Source organism: Pleurodeles waltl, chromosome 2_2, assembly GCF_031143425.1.
Source record: "Pleurodeles waltl isolate 20211129_DDA chromosome 2_2, aPleWal1.hap1.20221129, whole genome shotgun sequence".
NCBI lineage: Eukaryota > Metazoa > Chordata > Amphibia > Caudata > Salamandridae > Pleurodeles > Pleurodeles waltl.
In genome coordinates this window covers 144,709,085-144,722,630 of record NC_090439.1, presented here as the reverse complement: position 1 = coordinate 144,722,630, position 13,546 = coordinate 144,709,085, and positions in this window count along the sequence as shown.

Sequence of the window (13,546 nt, the reverse complement as noted above, 5' to 3'; positions counted from 1 at the left end):
GTCAGCATGGAATTGTTGTAATTCCTGCAAGACAGTGACATGTTTATTTATGTCAAAGGTTGTTTCTGCCACCTCCATGCCAGGACCATCAAGATCTGGAACATACATTTGAGTTCCAAACTGGCACTTGTATGAAGTATGACCCCCAGGGACCTTCTAGGCAGATTATTAAGTACTCTCTGGACTCCATACAGATGATTAAGCCAACTATGACCCGTACCTAATACTCTGGCTGTTAAGGATTGCTTTAAATCTCATTTGTGTTGCTCCACAACAGTATTTCCCTCAGGATGAAATGGAGAAGAGTAATGGAGCTGGACCCCTAAAAAAGCCATGGCATCCCTGAATGCACATGAGGAAAAATCAGGGCCGGGGTCCGAATGGAAAGCCGCAACTGCATATGTGCCAATAAAGACTTGCAAATCTTTAATAACAGTCCGAGCGTCAGCTGAGCTTTGTGGTCACACCCATAAAAAATCTGGAGCAGGAGTCAACAGCGACTAAGATGTATTTATATGCACTGTCAGGGGACCACAATGGTCCGAGTACACAAATTGTAATGGTTTGTTAGAAATTAAGAGGGGTGTCTGCGGTGGGCGTTTGGCGGTCGGCCCCTTAATTTGTTGGCAGATATCACAACAAAGGACCATCTGCTTGGTATGTTTTTATAGACCTGGCCACCAATAAAAAGCTTGCAGTAATGATACTGTAGCCGCTACACCTGCATGGGCAGAAGCAACGCCCTCATGCGCTGCTTTAATCAACTGTGGTCTTCGATCTTTGTTGGGAATCTCGCGATTACCCACACCTGGTATTATAGCTATGGCAGAAAACAAATTTGCCATCTGGTAGGAATATTTAGCAGGAATTGCTTTTGGCAAGGGCGTGCCTTCAGCCATGGCTGTCACTGAAGCCCATGTGTCATCGTCCCGTTTAGTTCTAGAACGAGTTACTGCAGCAACAGAAGCCATAGCTCCTGCTGATTTGGCTGCTTCATCAGTCGGTGTATTTCCAGCAATGTGTACTCCAACGAGCTGGTGTCCAAGTTTATATACAACATGGACATTTGGTAGCATTTCCTACAGATCCACAGAAGTCTTTGTTTGATGGTGTTAACTTGAAATCTCTTAACCCATTCTGGAGCCAATAATGCAGACATTGATTGAAGGACTGGACACAATAGTACGAATCACAGACAATCAGTGTTAGCTGGTCAGGATCCGTATGTTCCAGTGCCATCACCAAAGCCTTTAGCTCTGCTAATGTGCAGTGCAATCTCATAGAGTTTGTGTAAAGGTATGTTATGAAAAGGATTTACTACCTTCCATTTAGCCGCTTACGACTGTGCAAGCAGCGGAGTATTGATGCTTTGTGGCTATTTCAGGTTGTGCTGAGCCATCGGTGTACATGACTCTTTTATATTGATCGGTAGGCAATGTATTTGTCAGAACTGGGTATCCTAGTTCATTTTGCAAAAATTCTTGGGTTTGTACCTTTGGGTCTAAAATATAGTCAACATCAGTGGCTGTCAGACACGTTGCCCATTGGATACAACATGGATGTACTGCTTTAGCATTTGGAATGCTGGCTTTAGTAACAGCCTCAAGGGCTGGGATTGGAGATACGACAATAATGCATTTACCCTGGGCTAGTGGTCTTTCTTTAATGACAGTCATCTGAACAGCAGTGAGAATTTTCTCAGTGTGAGCAAAACATTTTTCTGCTGTTAAGTACAAATGTGATTTGTATGCAATCAGGACTGTCTCACCCTCATTGAATGTTGCATGGGTGAAACCAATGGCACCAGCAGTTACTCTGATCACCAGATGTTTTTTGTTGTCCCTTGTGTGTACGTGTGGTGCTGCAAGCATGTCTTGTTGCAATGCTCTGAGAATGCGTGTGTGTTCGACTGTCCAGAATTTACTGGAAAAGTCAGGAAGTATCAAGTCATATAAGGTTTTGATGCGTGATGCATAAACTTGAATGTATGTTCTGCCACAATTTAGAAAACCCAATAGTGATTGGAGTTTTTTAATGGTATTTGGAGGTTGTAACTGCACATTTTTTAAAGAATTGTTTTGCTAGGCTCTCTCCTTTACTTGATAATTTGTATCCCAAAAACAGGACACTAAAGAAGGCTATTTTTGTTTTTTTTAAGTTGAATTTATAGCCTAATTTGGCAAATCCTACAACAATGTGGGCTACCCGTCATAGATGCTGCATTGATTCATCATCCGTAAGATAGACATAATCTACATAGGACAATGCTTGAGGGTCAATATCGTGCAATATTGAAATTACACAAGCCATGAAAAGTCCTGGACTGTCTTGTACCCAGTGGTAAATAACAGAATATTTTCTGGGAGCCTAGTGTACTGCAACTTGTTAAGGCTTTACTCTCAGACACTATATTTTGGCCGAAGAAGCCATTGGAAATATCCAGAGTTGTTTTGTATTTTTTGCACATTAGTTTTGTATAGCATATGTGAGTGTATGACTGTTTAACTTTCTGTGGTCTGAGACTATTCTGTATGAATGGTCCAGTTGATCTACAGGGAATAGAGGATTATTCATTGGTGAGACACAGGGTTCATTTACACCCTGGTACTCTAGTTGTGTGATGATTTTCCTCACAGGTGTGTTAACATCATGTTTTATTGGGAATTGGGGTTGAGGTTGGGGTAGATTTTTAATTAGAATTAAATGATGGGGAAATCTTTATCCCACCCTACGTTGTTGGGGTATAACGCGGGTGCCTGCGCCACTGCCCAATCAATGACATAGGATTCTGTGAGCTCATCGGGATCAAGAGGCGAGAATTATGGTCTGATAACCTCTTCTCCATATGGACAAGTACGGACAAATTCAGCTGGCCAATCCTTTTCGGCCAGCAATATCATAAATGTTAACAACGCGGTCCCAAAAGATTGCGTCAATTGTTTGTTCAATGTCTCCTTCTAACTCTATCGTTAGTTTGTAGACCCTGAAAGGCGTGTAGACATGTATGTCCGCAGTTTTAACTTTTAAGAAGTCATCAGTTGCTTTCACCTCCAGATGCTCTTATATATTCCAATTAACTATTTTGACCTCTGCTGCGCTGTCTAGTAGAGCTATGCCAATGTCTTCTTCTTCAATAGAGCCCTCTTCTTGAGTGGCATGATGAATCACAACTGCTGCCACTTTTTTCTTATTAAATTGGGCTTTGGAGGAGAAGTTTCTTTTCTTTTTTCACAGAAACTTCTGTAGAGCGTTGTGACTCCTGTCTTAGTTTCACATACTCAATTCTTCGGACTGACCGCCTACCTCTCTCACTGCATTTTTCCAGTGAGTTCTGAAAGGAACAAGATTGGCGTGTATCAGTATATTGATATCTGTCAGATGTTTTTATATTGTCTCTATTTCTGAGATTATATCTATTCTGAGGGGTCTCTGAGTACAGAGATTCTCTTCTTTCCTTTTTAGGTGTTTGTTGTTTTTTATCCCAGTGTTTTTTAGAACCCTCAGTTGCTTGCTTGGTAGAATCTTTATTACAATTACCCTGAAACTGTGGTTTCATGGATCTGGCCGCCATACTATCTCAACCAATACTAGAATAGGTCTCTGCGATAATCTTTGGCAACTCACGTTCTTGATCCTGTAGAGAAACATCTCGGATCTGCATATGTACTGCTAGTGCAACTGCTTCCCCTTTAAGGTTACTTAATATAATTGAAGATATTGTGGCAAAGTTGCCCATAAGTTGCATCCCGAAGTCTAGGGCCGGTGCAGTCCTGTATTCATCTTGGATTTGTTTTAACACTTCCAGTAGATTGGCAAGTGTTGGTGTACCATGTGCGGTAGTATAGAGCATGGCAGATATCGTGCCCCAAGTATTGCAGTTATCTACTGTGGGAACCATCCCAAATAGCAGGCATATAGTTAATATTTTATGCTTATCCTGAGGTCCTGTGTGGGAAAATACTGTTTCTAGTGCATTTATTTTTTGAGCTAACCAAAACGGAAGCTCTTCCTGTTTGGTGGGTACCTTATTCATGATCGAATGTTCAGTTGCAGGATTAATACCTGCCGTTGCTGCATGTGCTTGCGCCAGGCAGCACATGCTGGGTTTGTATTTAATGTTCGCATTACAAACGAATATTCTGTATATTGCCATAGGTTTAGCATATAAGTGGCGAACCTCAGCTACTGTCAAGGTTGCTGCATCAGGGTGCGGTGTACAGGTGGCCAATAAAGGCCAGGTAGAACCATCATTACTTAGAGGACCTAGCCTAAAGTGTAGGACTGTATGTGGCAGGGCGCCATTAATCCAATTATTATGGTCTTGATATGATACAGGTATTTCTAAATATGCATAAGCTCTTTATTGTTAGGTATGTTTGCAGGTGTATAGTGGTGAAATGTATTTGAGTTCCCATCGGCTGCTGGAAATGTGACCCAAGAATAGAACATTTCTGTTTTCTATGCTGCATGAGCTTCAACAACAAATGTAACTGGACACCCCTGGGCTGTGAGGTCATGTGCCAATAAATGTGCAGTATGGGGTGGCTGCATATTGACTGCAATTGCTATCCGTTGTGGGTTCGCCATGGTGAATGATAAATCTTATTCAGAGATAAGCACACCAAATGAGGATTATCCTTTTAGAGTTCAAGCTTGAACGACCTACAGTGTTAGTTATGTACTCCCTACTTAGCTGAGGGGGAAAAATCCTCAATACCATGGACATCTCCGTATATAGTACTGAAGTATCTTTGTATGTAGTGAAACAAATATACTCTGGAGGACCCAAAAATTTGTGCCTGACCAAACATTGGACGCCATTTCGCATAGGTTCTCATTGTCCTAATGAGACTACTGGATTCGGGTGGCAGAATCATATGTACTGCGGGGGACTGAGTCTGATCCCGCAGTATGTGACACCTGTCGGCCTAATCTGGGTTTGTTCTGGCTAACTAGCAGTGCCTCATCTCCACCAAGGAGTAGGGATGACTGGGCCAACCCGGTGCATGATATGAATGACTCCTTAGGGGAATCGTGGTCAATCAGATCTCCTCTGCTTCTCTCAGTTACACTAGTCTCACATATGCAAGGACAGTCAGAGGCAGAGTATAGTTCAATAGGGTTTTATTGAAGTAACTGCATCTTAGATAACAAGGCATGTATTGCAATAACTAGGATGATGAAGCACAATAAAATTAAAAGTGTTACAAGGAGACTAAAACACAAGAATAACGCTACCATATTGTCACTAGAGTTTGTAGAAATAGTTCCTAGCTAGGCTATGTTAGAGCACAGCATGTTAGCTGTAATTCTGCCCTTCAGGTTCCCCCCTGAGAAGACATCATCCCTCATACCTGAGCAAGAAGCCTGTAGTCTACATAAGCAGCTGCAGCAAAGCAATCAGCAATCAGCATACAGTCATGGTCATCTGGCTGGATCTCCCTCTAACGTACAAGGGTCAAAGTATTGTTTTTATAATACAATAAGTGACGTCCCAAGAAAGGATCTCCATGTAAGAGTGTGTATGTTTCTGTGAACATTGGAGACAAAGCATACCACCTTTGCCAGCAACCTATCTTACTGCATACTTGAGAAAGGCACTGAGTAAAAGAAATGTCTTGTTTAAGAATGTAGTTCTAACCTATGTGCAGAACAACAAGATAGAGAAAATAAAACAAGACCACAAACGTGGCTGCTGCTAAATTGATATAACACAATTAAAATAAAACATATCTAGGTTAAAGTGCACAGGGGCAGGCCTAGTTTGCTAAAATATTGTGTAAAAAAACTATAGCTAAAATGGCTACACAACAATATAAGCACAAACAATATTGAAGTGGAATGTGAATGGTTACCAATATCAATTGTAGAAGTGCAAACAGGTAAGGTTAGTAAGACAGTTTTATGTTGAGTGGATATGTAACTCCACATTAATGTAAATGCAATTCTGATCAAATTTTTTGAGAAACTTGTAATTCAGTTATATATGGTTAGGTCAGATTATCTGGATGGTATATTAATTATAGCGGATTATCTTAATGTTTTATATTGCATTCTTGAAATACACAATACATAAGGGCAATTTTCCCACTGTGCTTAATTCAAATGATTTCAGTATCATGTGCCACTGGCTAAGAAGAAATGGATTATTAATCCTAAATGGCCTCATTGAACTGAACGCAGCGAAGGGTGAAACCTTTCTGTATGGGTCGCATCACTGCCATATTTATTACATACTTGTTTCTTTTGAAGATTTAACATTTTGTCTGGGATTTTAATGTAATGCATCTTGAAGGCGATGATTGCTGGGATCTACAAGGTAGACATTTTAAAGGAAAGAATAGTAGGGGATAACGTTCTTTTGTTATAGATGGACGTCCCAAGAAGAATAAAAAGGCATTTGTTTAAAACGCAGTTTGGGATCCTAAAATAATATCCAATGACCTAAGACCCCCTAAAAGATTTTGGGACATATTTATAATGCCCAAACGCTACCTTGCGCCACATTAACGTCATTATTGTTTATGTTAATGTGGCTTAACGAGGCTGAAATCCCCACACCATATTTACATGGTGGCTCAATGCATGCATTAGGCCACTCTGTAACCTTTTGTGCCACAATATGCCTGCGCCAGGCATAATGTATGCAAAGAGGATGTTCCCCTGTTAGGGGAGCTGGAAAATGCTATGAGATTTCCTTGTGCCATTTTTTAAAAGGGGGCCCCCTTTCTTTAGAATGGGGCCCTATGTACGCTGCAGGATTAACACCAATATTTTGGCGCTATTCATGCAGAGTGCATCAATAGCGTCATGAGAAATTATGCCAATGCCCCCTACCCTACACCATGGTGCACTGTATTTTAAATATGGCGCACACACGGTGTCTGTAGAGGCATGCTAAGGGGCGCAGGGAAGATGGTGCTACACTTAGTGCTACACCACTTTCTATAAATTTGCCCCTCAGTCTCAGATATTGATAATGTGCTTGCATTCTTTCAGTTACAGATAGGATTGGTCAATAATGGGAAGAACATTCATTCTAGAACCCCATCATTAAAGTGGTTCTCTAATGACTGAAGGGATCTTAAGCGTGCACTTCAGAGAACACAGCATGCATCTAGAGGAGGGTTGGGGCTGATAAATACAGGTCACATTTAGAAGCTAAGAAAACAATATAAGCAAGTGATTAAAAATAAGAAAGCAGCCAAAATTGGAAATGGATTAAAATGCTGGCGATCATTCAAAGGGGGGCCATAAAAATGTTGGGGTCTGGTAAACAGCATATTTGGTATGCAGACTGGATCTGCTACACTCAATATCTGAAAAATACTTGGACCTTCATGGGGAATATTTATATGGCCCACTCCTTCAAAATGCACTGGGAAACAAATATGAAAGGGACAAAGAGATAGCTGGACTATTCTTTTTGGAAAACATAAGAGAAACAATACCATCTCTCAAGTTGAGTAGGACATTAGTGCTGGCAATGTTCCTGTATTCCTAATAAGAAAGATTTTGGATTAGTGGGAAAAACACTGTTAATTTCTATTTCAATGGTAAAATCCCCAAAACCTGGAGGGGATCTTTCATTGTCTTTATTGAAGAAAAGGAATAGGAGTACCCAAGCAATTTATAGGCTTGTTAGATTTTTTGTTGTTTTTGAGAAGAAATTGTCCAAAATATTGCTTACTAAGTTTAGAAAAATGATTGTCTGTTCATAATTGTTTATATATAGAACAAGGTGTGTTTTGGGCAGGTCATTCTATGACTTATCATTGCTTTTCTTTATGGCATCTGCAACAAATTTCATTGAAATAAAATCAAAGGCAAGGAGACTGCTTTCTGAATTTTCATACAACATTCAATATGGATGATAGAGGGTGTTATGGGATAGATAGCAATCTTGGAAAATGTACATACATCACGTTTGATGTAAGAAGAAATGCCCCCCTGAGCAAATATATATATATATATATATATATCAAATAGATTGTGTCAAAGGTATGTATTAGGTCAGATTCTCCTGCGCCTAGATGTGGTCCATTCTCCTAGCGCAATAAAAGGCACAAGATCCTTCTCACCTAAAAGTTGACAACTCCACATACCCTGTTCAATGCATGCTGATGACCTTGTTTTGTTAGACTGAACACCCAGCAGCCTTTTGAAGAAATTGGATATTTCAGCAAAATATTGTAAGGAAAAACGTTTAGATAAATATGGAAAAAAAACTAAAGTGGCTCATTTTAGTTTATTTCTAGGTGGGTTAAACATAGAGAAAGTTAGATTTTAAAAATATTTAGGATTGCTTTTTCCACAAATTTATGCTGGGATGAAGACATAAAATAATTAAATCTAGAGCTCTTTACCATACATTTTCCTTGTGAATTGTAATTCAGTTTTTGCAGAGCTGCCAGTTGCATCTTTTTGAAAGCATTTTGCACAATATTCCTCCTTTAGAACTGTATGGGTTGGAAATGTGAGGCATAGAAAGAAGTGAGACATTAATTCCAGTTGGGAGTGGTTGCTTAGAGAGAATGTTACATTTCTCAGTGGGTCAATAAATCAAAGCATACACTGTGAAATACTTTTTTTTAATCTTGGGCACATATGGCTTGGATACATTTTGAAAAGAAATTAAATCAACTGTCAGTAGACAATGGAGTAATTAAACTATCCCAGATGCATTGGCAGGAAGCCCAATGTTATGAGTTAAACTAAGCAAGGGAACCTTTGAAATATGTGAAATGTATTAAGGAATACTTTCTATCCTCAGGCATTTTTGGTGGCAGGTAACCATTCGCATCTGGAAGTTTTTAAATCATGGAGCATTAGCACTGTCACTTTAAAAAGATAGCATGCTTCTGACACAAAAGTCTGTGATTATGTCTATGTTGAATACTTTGGGCAAGCCTCTTGTATTTATCTATCATTTTTACTTGCCTGATCCTGCACTATGACATAACACTTTTTTGTATAGGATGCATTGTAAGCCCTTTTGGGAAGTCACTTGGATTGCCACATTTGCTAAAGAAAGGTAAGGTTGTGTCCTTTGGGGGGGGGGGTGACATGTACTGCTATTCCGTTTTAGTTGATTGTCCTTTACTTATAGAAATGTCATACAATTTTAAATTCCTTGTTTTTAATGGGTCCATCTGAGATATAATGATATAAAGTAGTTCCCTTGTATGTGGGTCCTTGATGTTACAGTTAGAGTGGGGTGATTTTGATAATCTGTAAGAAATTATGTTAATTTTGATGTGCTATAATGGGTACTTTATTGAAGGTATATTGGGTGTTATGATTTTATAGACAAATGTCACAATAAACATATTTTATTACTTACTTGCTGAATATCATAAGGACTACTATATTTCCCTTTTGCTTTTTTTCTGGATTTAGAAGTGGCAAAATATCATCCAAAATAGGCTCAGAATGTGCAGGGATGATTTTACTACAGCATCAGCTTGCAACTCCAAATAGAGTTTGTAGAATGTAAGGTAGGCTAGTATCAGGCCTACAACTCGCAGGACAGAATTTCAGGGGACCAATTTATAAAGTGCCTCAGCACTTGTGGCGGAGGCCCTGCAATCATGGCAGGGGGCCCACACTGATGGCAGGTTTCCCAAACTCATGGTGGGACCTCCATGGTGCAATTTTCCATTGCAGAGTCCAGGCAAGAGTGTGGGGCCCTGCCACAAGTATAGAGGCCGTTTGAGAATCAGTTTCACTGTTTTTTAAGGTATTAAGTTTTAGAAATGTTTAATGCATGTATTTTCTGTTCCTAGGAGGCATGATGTAACTGCATAGCTACTGATGTTGTAAAGTTTCTCCAACTGTTGTAAAATGTGTGTGTCATTAGTGAGGTTGAAGCACATTAGCCAAAAAGTATTATAAGGTTTGGTAGACATTGAAGTTAAACAAAAAAGATGCTATTGTGCAACCATCTCCAAATATCTCTGGCTGTGGCTGGCTGTGCAGGTTTAAGATGAAGAAGGGGAAGAGGACACTCTAAATGTACTACAAAAAGACTTAGGGGTGAATTGCACCACCCTAACTCCAATATAGCATTGGTCAGATGGCCATCAAGCCGGCTGTTGCACCACCGTCATATTATGATGTTTCCACCAGGCTGAGCAGTGGGAATGTCGTAGTACAATGTTCCCGCCGGTTAGTCCAGCGGAAACAGTGCAGTGGCAGTGGCCTCAACTCCCTTGATGCTGAGCCCAATGCCGTTGCACCCAGCACCCTCGGAAAGCTCACTGTCTGCTATAGCAGATAGTGCACATTATGAGGGTGCTGACAAGGGAGCACATGCACAGCCCACAACATGGTTTTGGGCAGTGCAGGGGCCTCCCTGAGACCCCCAACTCTGCCTTTTCACCATCCTTATCATGGCGGGGACCCCACCATAAAAAGGCCGGGCAGAAATGAAAGTAATGATCAGCATGGTAGTGCCGAACTTGCCACTGCTGTGGCTCAACAAGAATTTCACTGCCATAAACCTAATGGGATCCTGATCCGGGTGGAGGAGGCGGTCTCCTTGTGGTCCGACTGCCAGGATTGTAACCTGGCAGTCTCAGGACCATCAAGCTCGTATTAAGGCCCTTTGTTTGTCTACCCATTTGATTGAGTGGGAAATGTGGGCTAATGATCTGTTTTAAAAAAGTTGTTGTAAAATTAAGTACTGGGGTGCCAGCAAACACATTTCCACCTGTATTCATTTTAAGGTTGTTCTAATTTTAATCAGTGAAGCTGCTAATACCTACTAGGGGCCGAAACCACTGACAAGAGTTAATTCTCCTCCAATAAATATGATAACGTTAGTTAGACTATTCTTTAGGCAAAAATATCCTTTAGGAATAGGCAGTCTGGTTACTTGTTTTTATGATGTGATTACTGTTTTTTTTTAAAGGAGTTTTATGTAAAATGGTTTGAGATCCTAAAAGAATATTTTCTTTTTGAGCAAGCAGGTGATGATTTTCACAATTACTAATTGTTGGACCTGGCTCTTTTTGCAGGGTCATCCCCAGACTTTATGCATCCTTCCTCCTATTTATTGATGACCTCTTGTTGTTGGCTCTATAACTCTGAGCACGTTATCGCTGATGGTCAGTGCTAAAGTGCAGGTGCTATTCCTTCTAAAGATGGTATGATTGGCTTATACCTAATTGGCACTGTTAATTTACCTGCAAGTCCCCTGTACAGTGGTATCCCTGCCTATGGGCAGGTTGCTATGTATGTAAAAGGCAGGACATGTGCCTGGTTGTGTGGCCTGTTCTGGTATTGACAAATCCCTATTTGGTTTTTCACTACTCTGAGTGCTGCCTCCTCATATGATTGCATTGGAAATGCCCTGCCTTATATCTAGGGGGTATTGTCTGATTTATGAGTGGTTGCATAGGCATGTTTGGAATGGTTGTAATATTAGTGAGAAATACTGCTTACTGGGGTAGGTGGATTTTTTATTATCATTACAGAAATGCCACTTCTAGAAAGTGAGCATTTCTCTGTGCTTAAATCTCCTCTCCCCTTCTTTGTTACACCATTGCAAAACTGAGTATAGGTGCATGGGATTTTCACAAACAATTTGGTGCACTTAAACATACTTGAAACAGGACACAGAATGCTGCTGAAAGGACTCACCAGGAACCCCATTGGACTGCTGCTGATGTGCTGAGCTGTGACCTGCTGGGTCACTTAGAGGAACTGTCACTGTCTTCATTCCCCTTGTGCTGGCCTGTTGCTGGGCCCTGCTGCCCTGTGCTCCATTGGTGTCCCCAGAGGCTGGGTGCTGTGGCTCCTGTCCTCTGCAGCCTTTGAAATGTTTGGACCACATGGAGAGTGCTTCATCTTTTCTGCCTAGCACCTTCTGAGCACCTTCTTCCCTTTGGTAGAGTGTATGAGGAGTGATCTTCATTGTTATCAGTTGAAGCGCCTGGTGAGCACTTTCCTTGCGTAAATATAGCACCTGGATGGGCGCGTCCATTTGATGCGCCTCATGCCTGGTGAGCGTGCCGCCGAGTGAAGAACTCACTGCCGTGACCCAGGTGTTTGAGTAAAGCAACCATCGTGTCAAAAACGTGCTGTCCCACTTGCCCCTGGGCACAAGGAAGACAGGAACAGGAGCGCTCCTGTTGGTGCCTGTAGGAGTAGGAGGGAGTAAAGTGGTCCCCCAGTGGCACAGGCCGGCACCCATTTCTAGTATCTTTCACCATAGCGACCCGGCTTGTGTGCAGCCAGAGACGCGCGGTATCCACCAATGACAAGGAAGTGGTGTGTGGTGCCCCGAGACCAGAGAAGCAGGACACGGGGGCAAGTGTGAGTCCCTCCCTTCCAGTCACTGCACTAGGAGCATCAGCCTCCACATGCTGCATAATACCTTTGGAGTCTGTGGCCAGGAGGGACGCCTCATTGGAATCTCCCCGCACCACCAGGTCTCTTTTCTTGCGGTTCCTCTGTTCCCCCCCCAGGGAGGGCTGATCGTGGCCCTAGAGGGATGTCCTGCAGAGACCGTGGGTGCTCTGGTTCATGCCCCAGGAGGGACCCCTGTATACGAGCGGATGGGGTGCGTGCCGCTCTCCCTGCCCCCAACCATAAAATGGCTTTAGTTTTGCACTGAAGAGTGCCAGGGGGCCTCACATTCATCTTCGTGGCACTGGAGGTGCCTTGCACATAAAACAACAGGTACTTTTAAATGAATATATGCTTTGCTCATGTTCCTTTTATGGGCATGTTGGGACTAGTATGATAACCTGTTTCGTTAATGACAAGCCATATATTTGCTAATGTTCCTTTTATGGCCTGCTATGCTGATATGTTTTCATTACTTGCCATATATTTTCTAATGTTCCTGGATGGGCATTTGTGATACTCTCATGACAAGTGCATTTCTATAATAATGTTTTCCTGACTACTGCTTATGTTGCAGAATAATAAGTAACCTCTGCATCATATGTGACTACTGCTGATTTCTGCAGAGTAACAGTATTGTGTAATGTTCTGACAACTGCTCGGGTAGCAGGGTATCCCTGACATGTTGTGTTTCGTCTAATAATGATGTGTACAATACAGTTTATTTTGATATAACTTGGTGTTGTGTTTCCTTTGTGTTGGGGATAGTGTGTCACGTGTTGTGTGTGTTTTGCAAATGTTTTACACATTGCCTCTGGGATAAGCCTGACTGCTCATGCCAATCCACCAAGGGGGTGAGTGGGGGTTATCTTGGATGTGTAACTCCCTTGCCCTGACTAGAATTGGTGGGTTCTGCCTTGCTGAGGTGCATAACCTAGCCATCCGGAAACCCCATTTCTAACCCTAATGATGTGGATGTCCTAAGATTTTATGAGAACACAGATCTGCTTGGAAGACATAGTGGAAGCATGATATCACATGTTCCATTAATCCAATGCATTTAGGATTGCTTTAGTGTAATGCATTCTCCTGGAGCTCAATGGTTGCTAGATAGTGTGCCTCAGATCACAAGATGAATTTCAGTTTCCTGGCTTTATTTTGGAAGTGTGCTGTTAGTTGTACACAATGTTTCTGT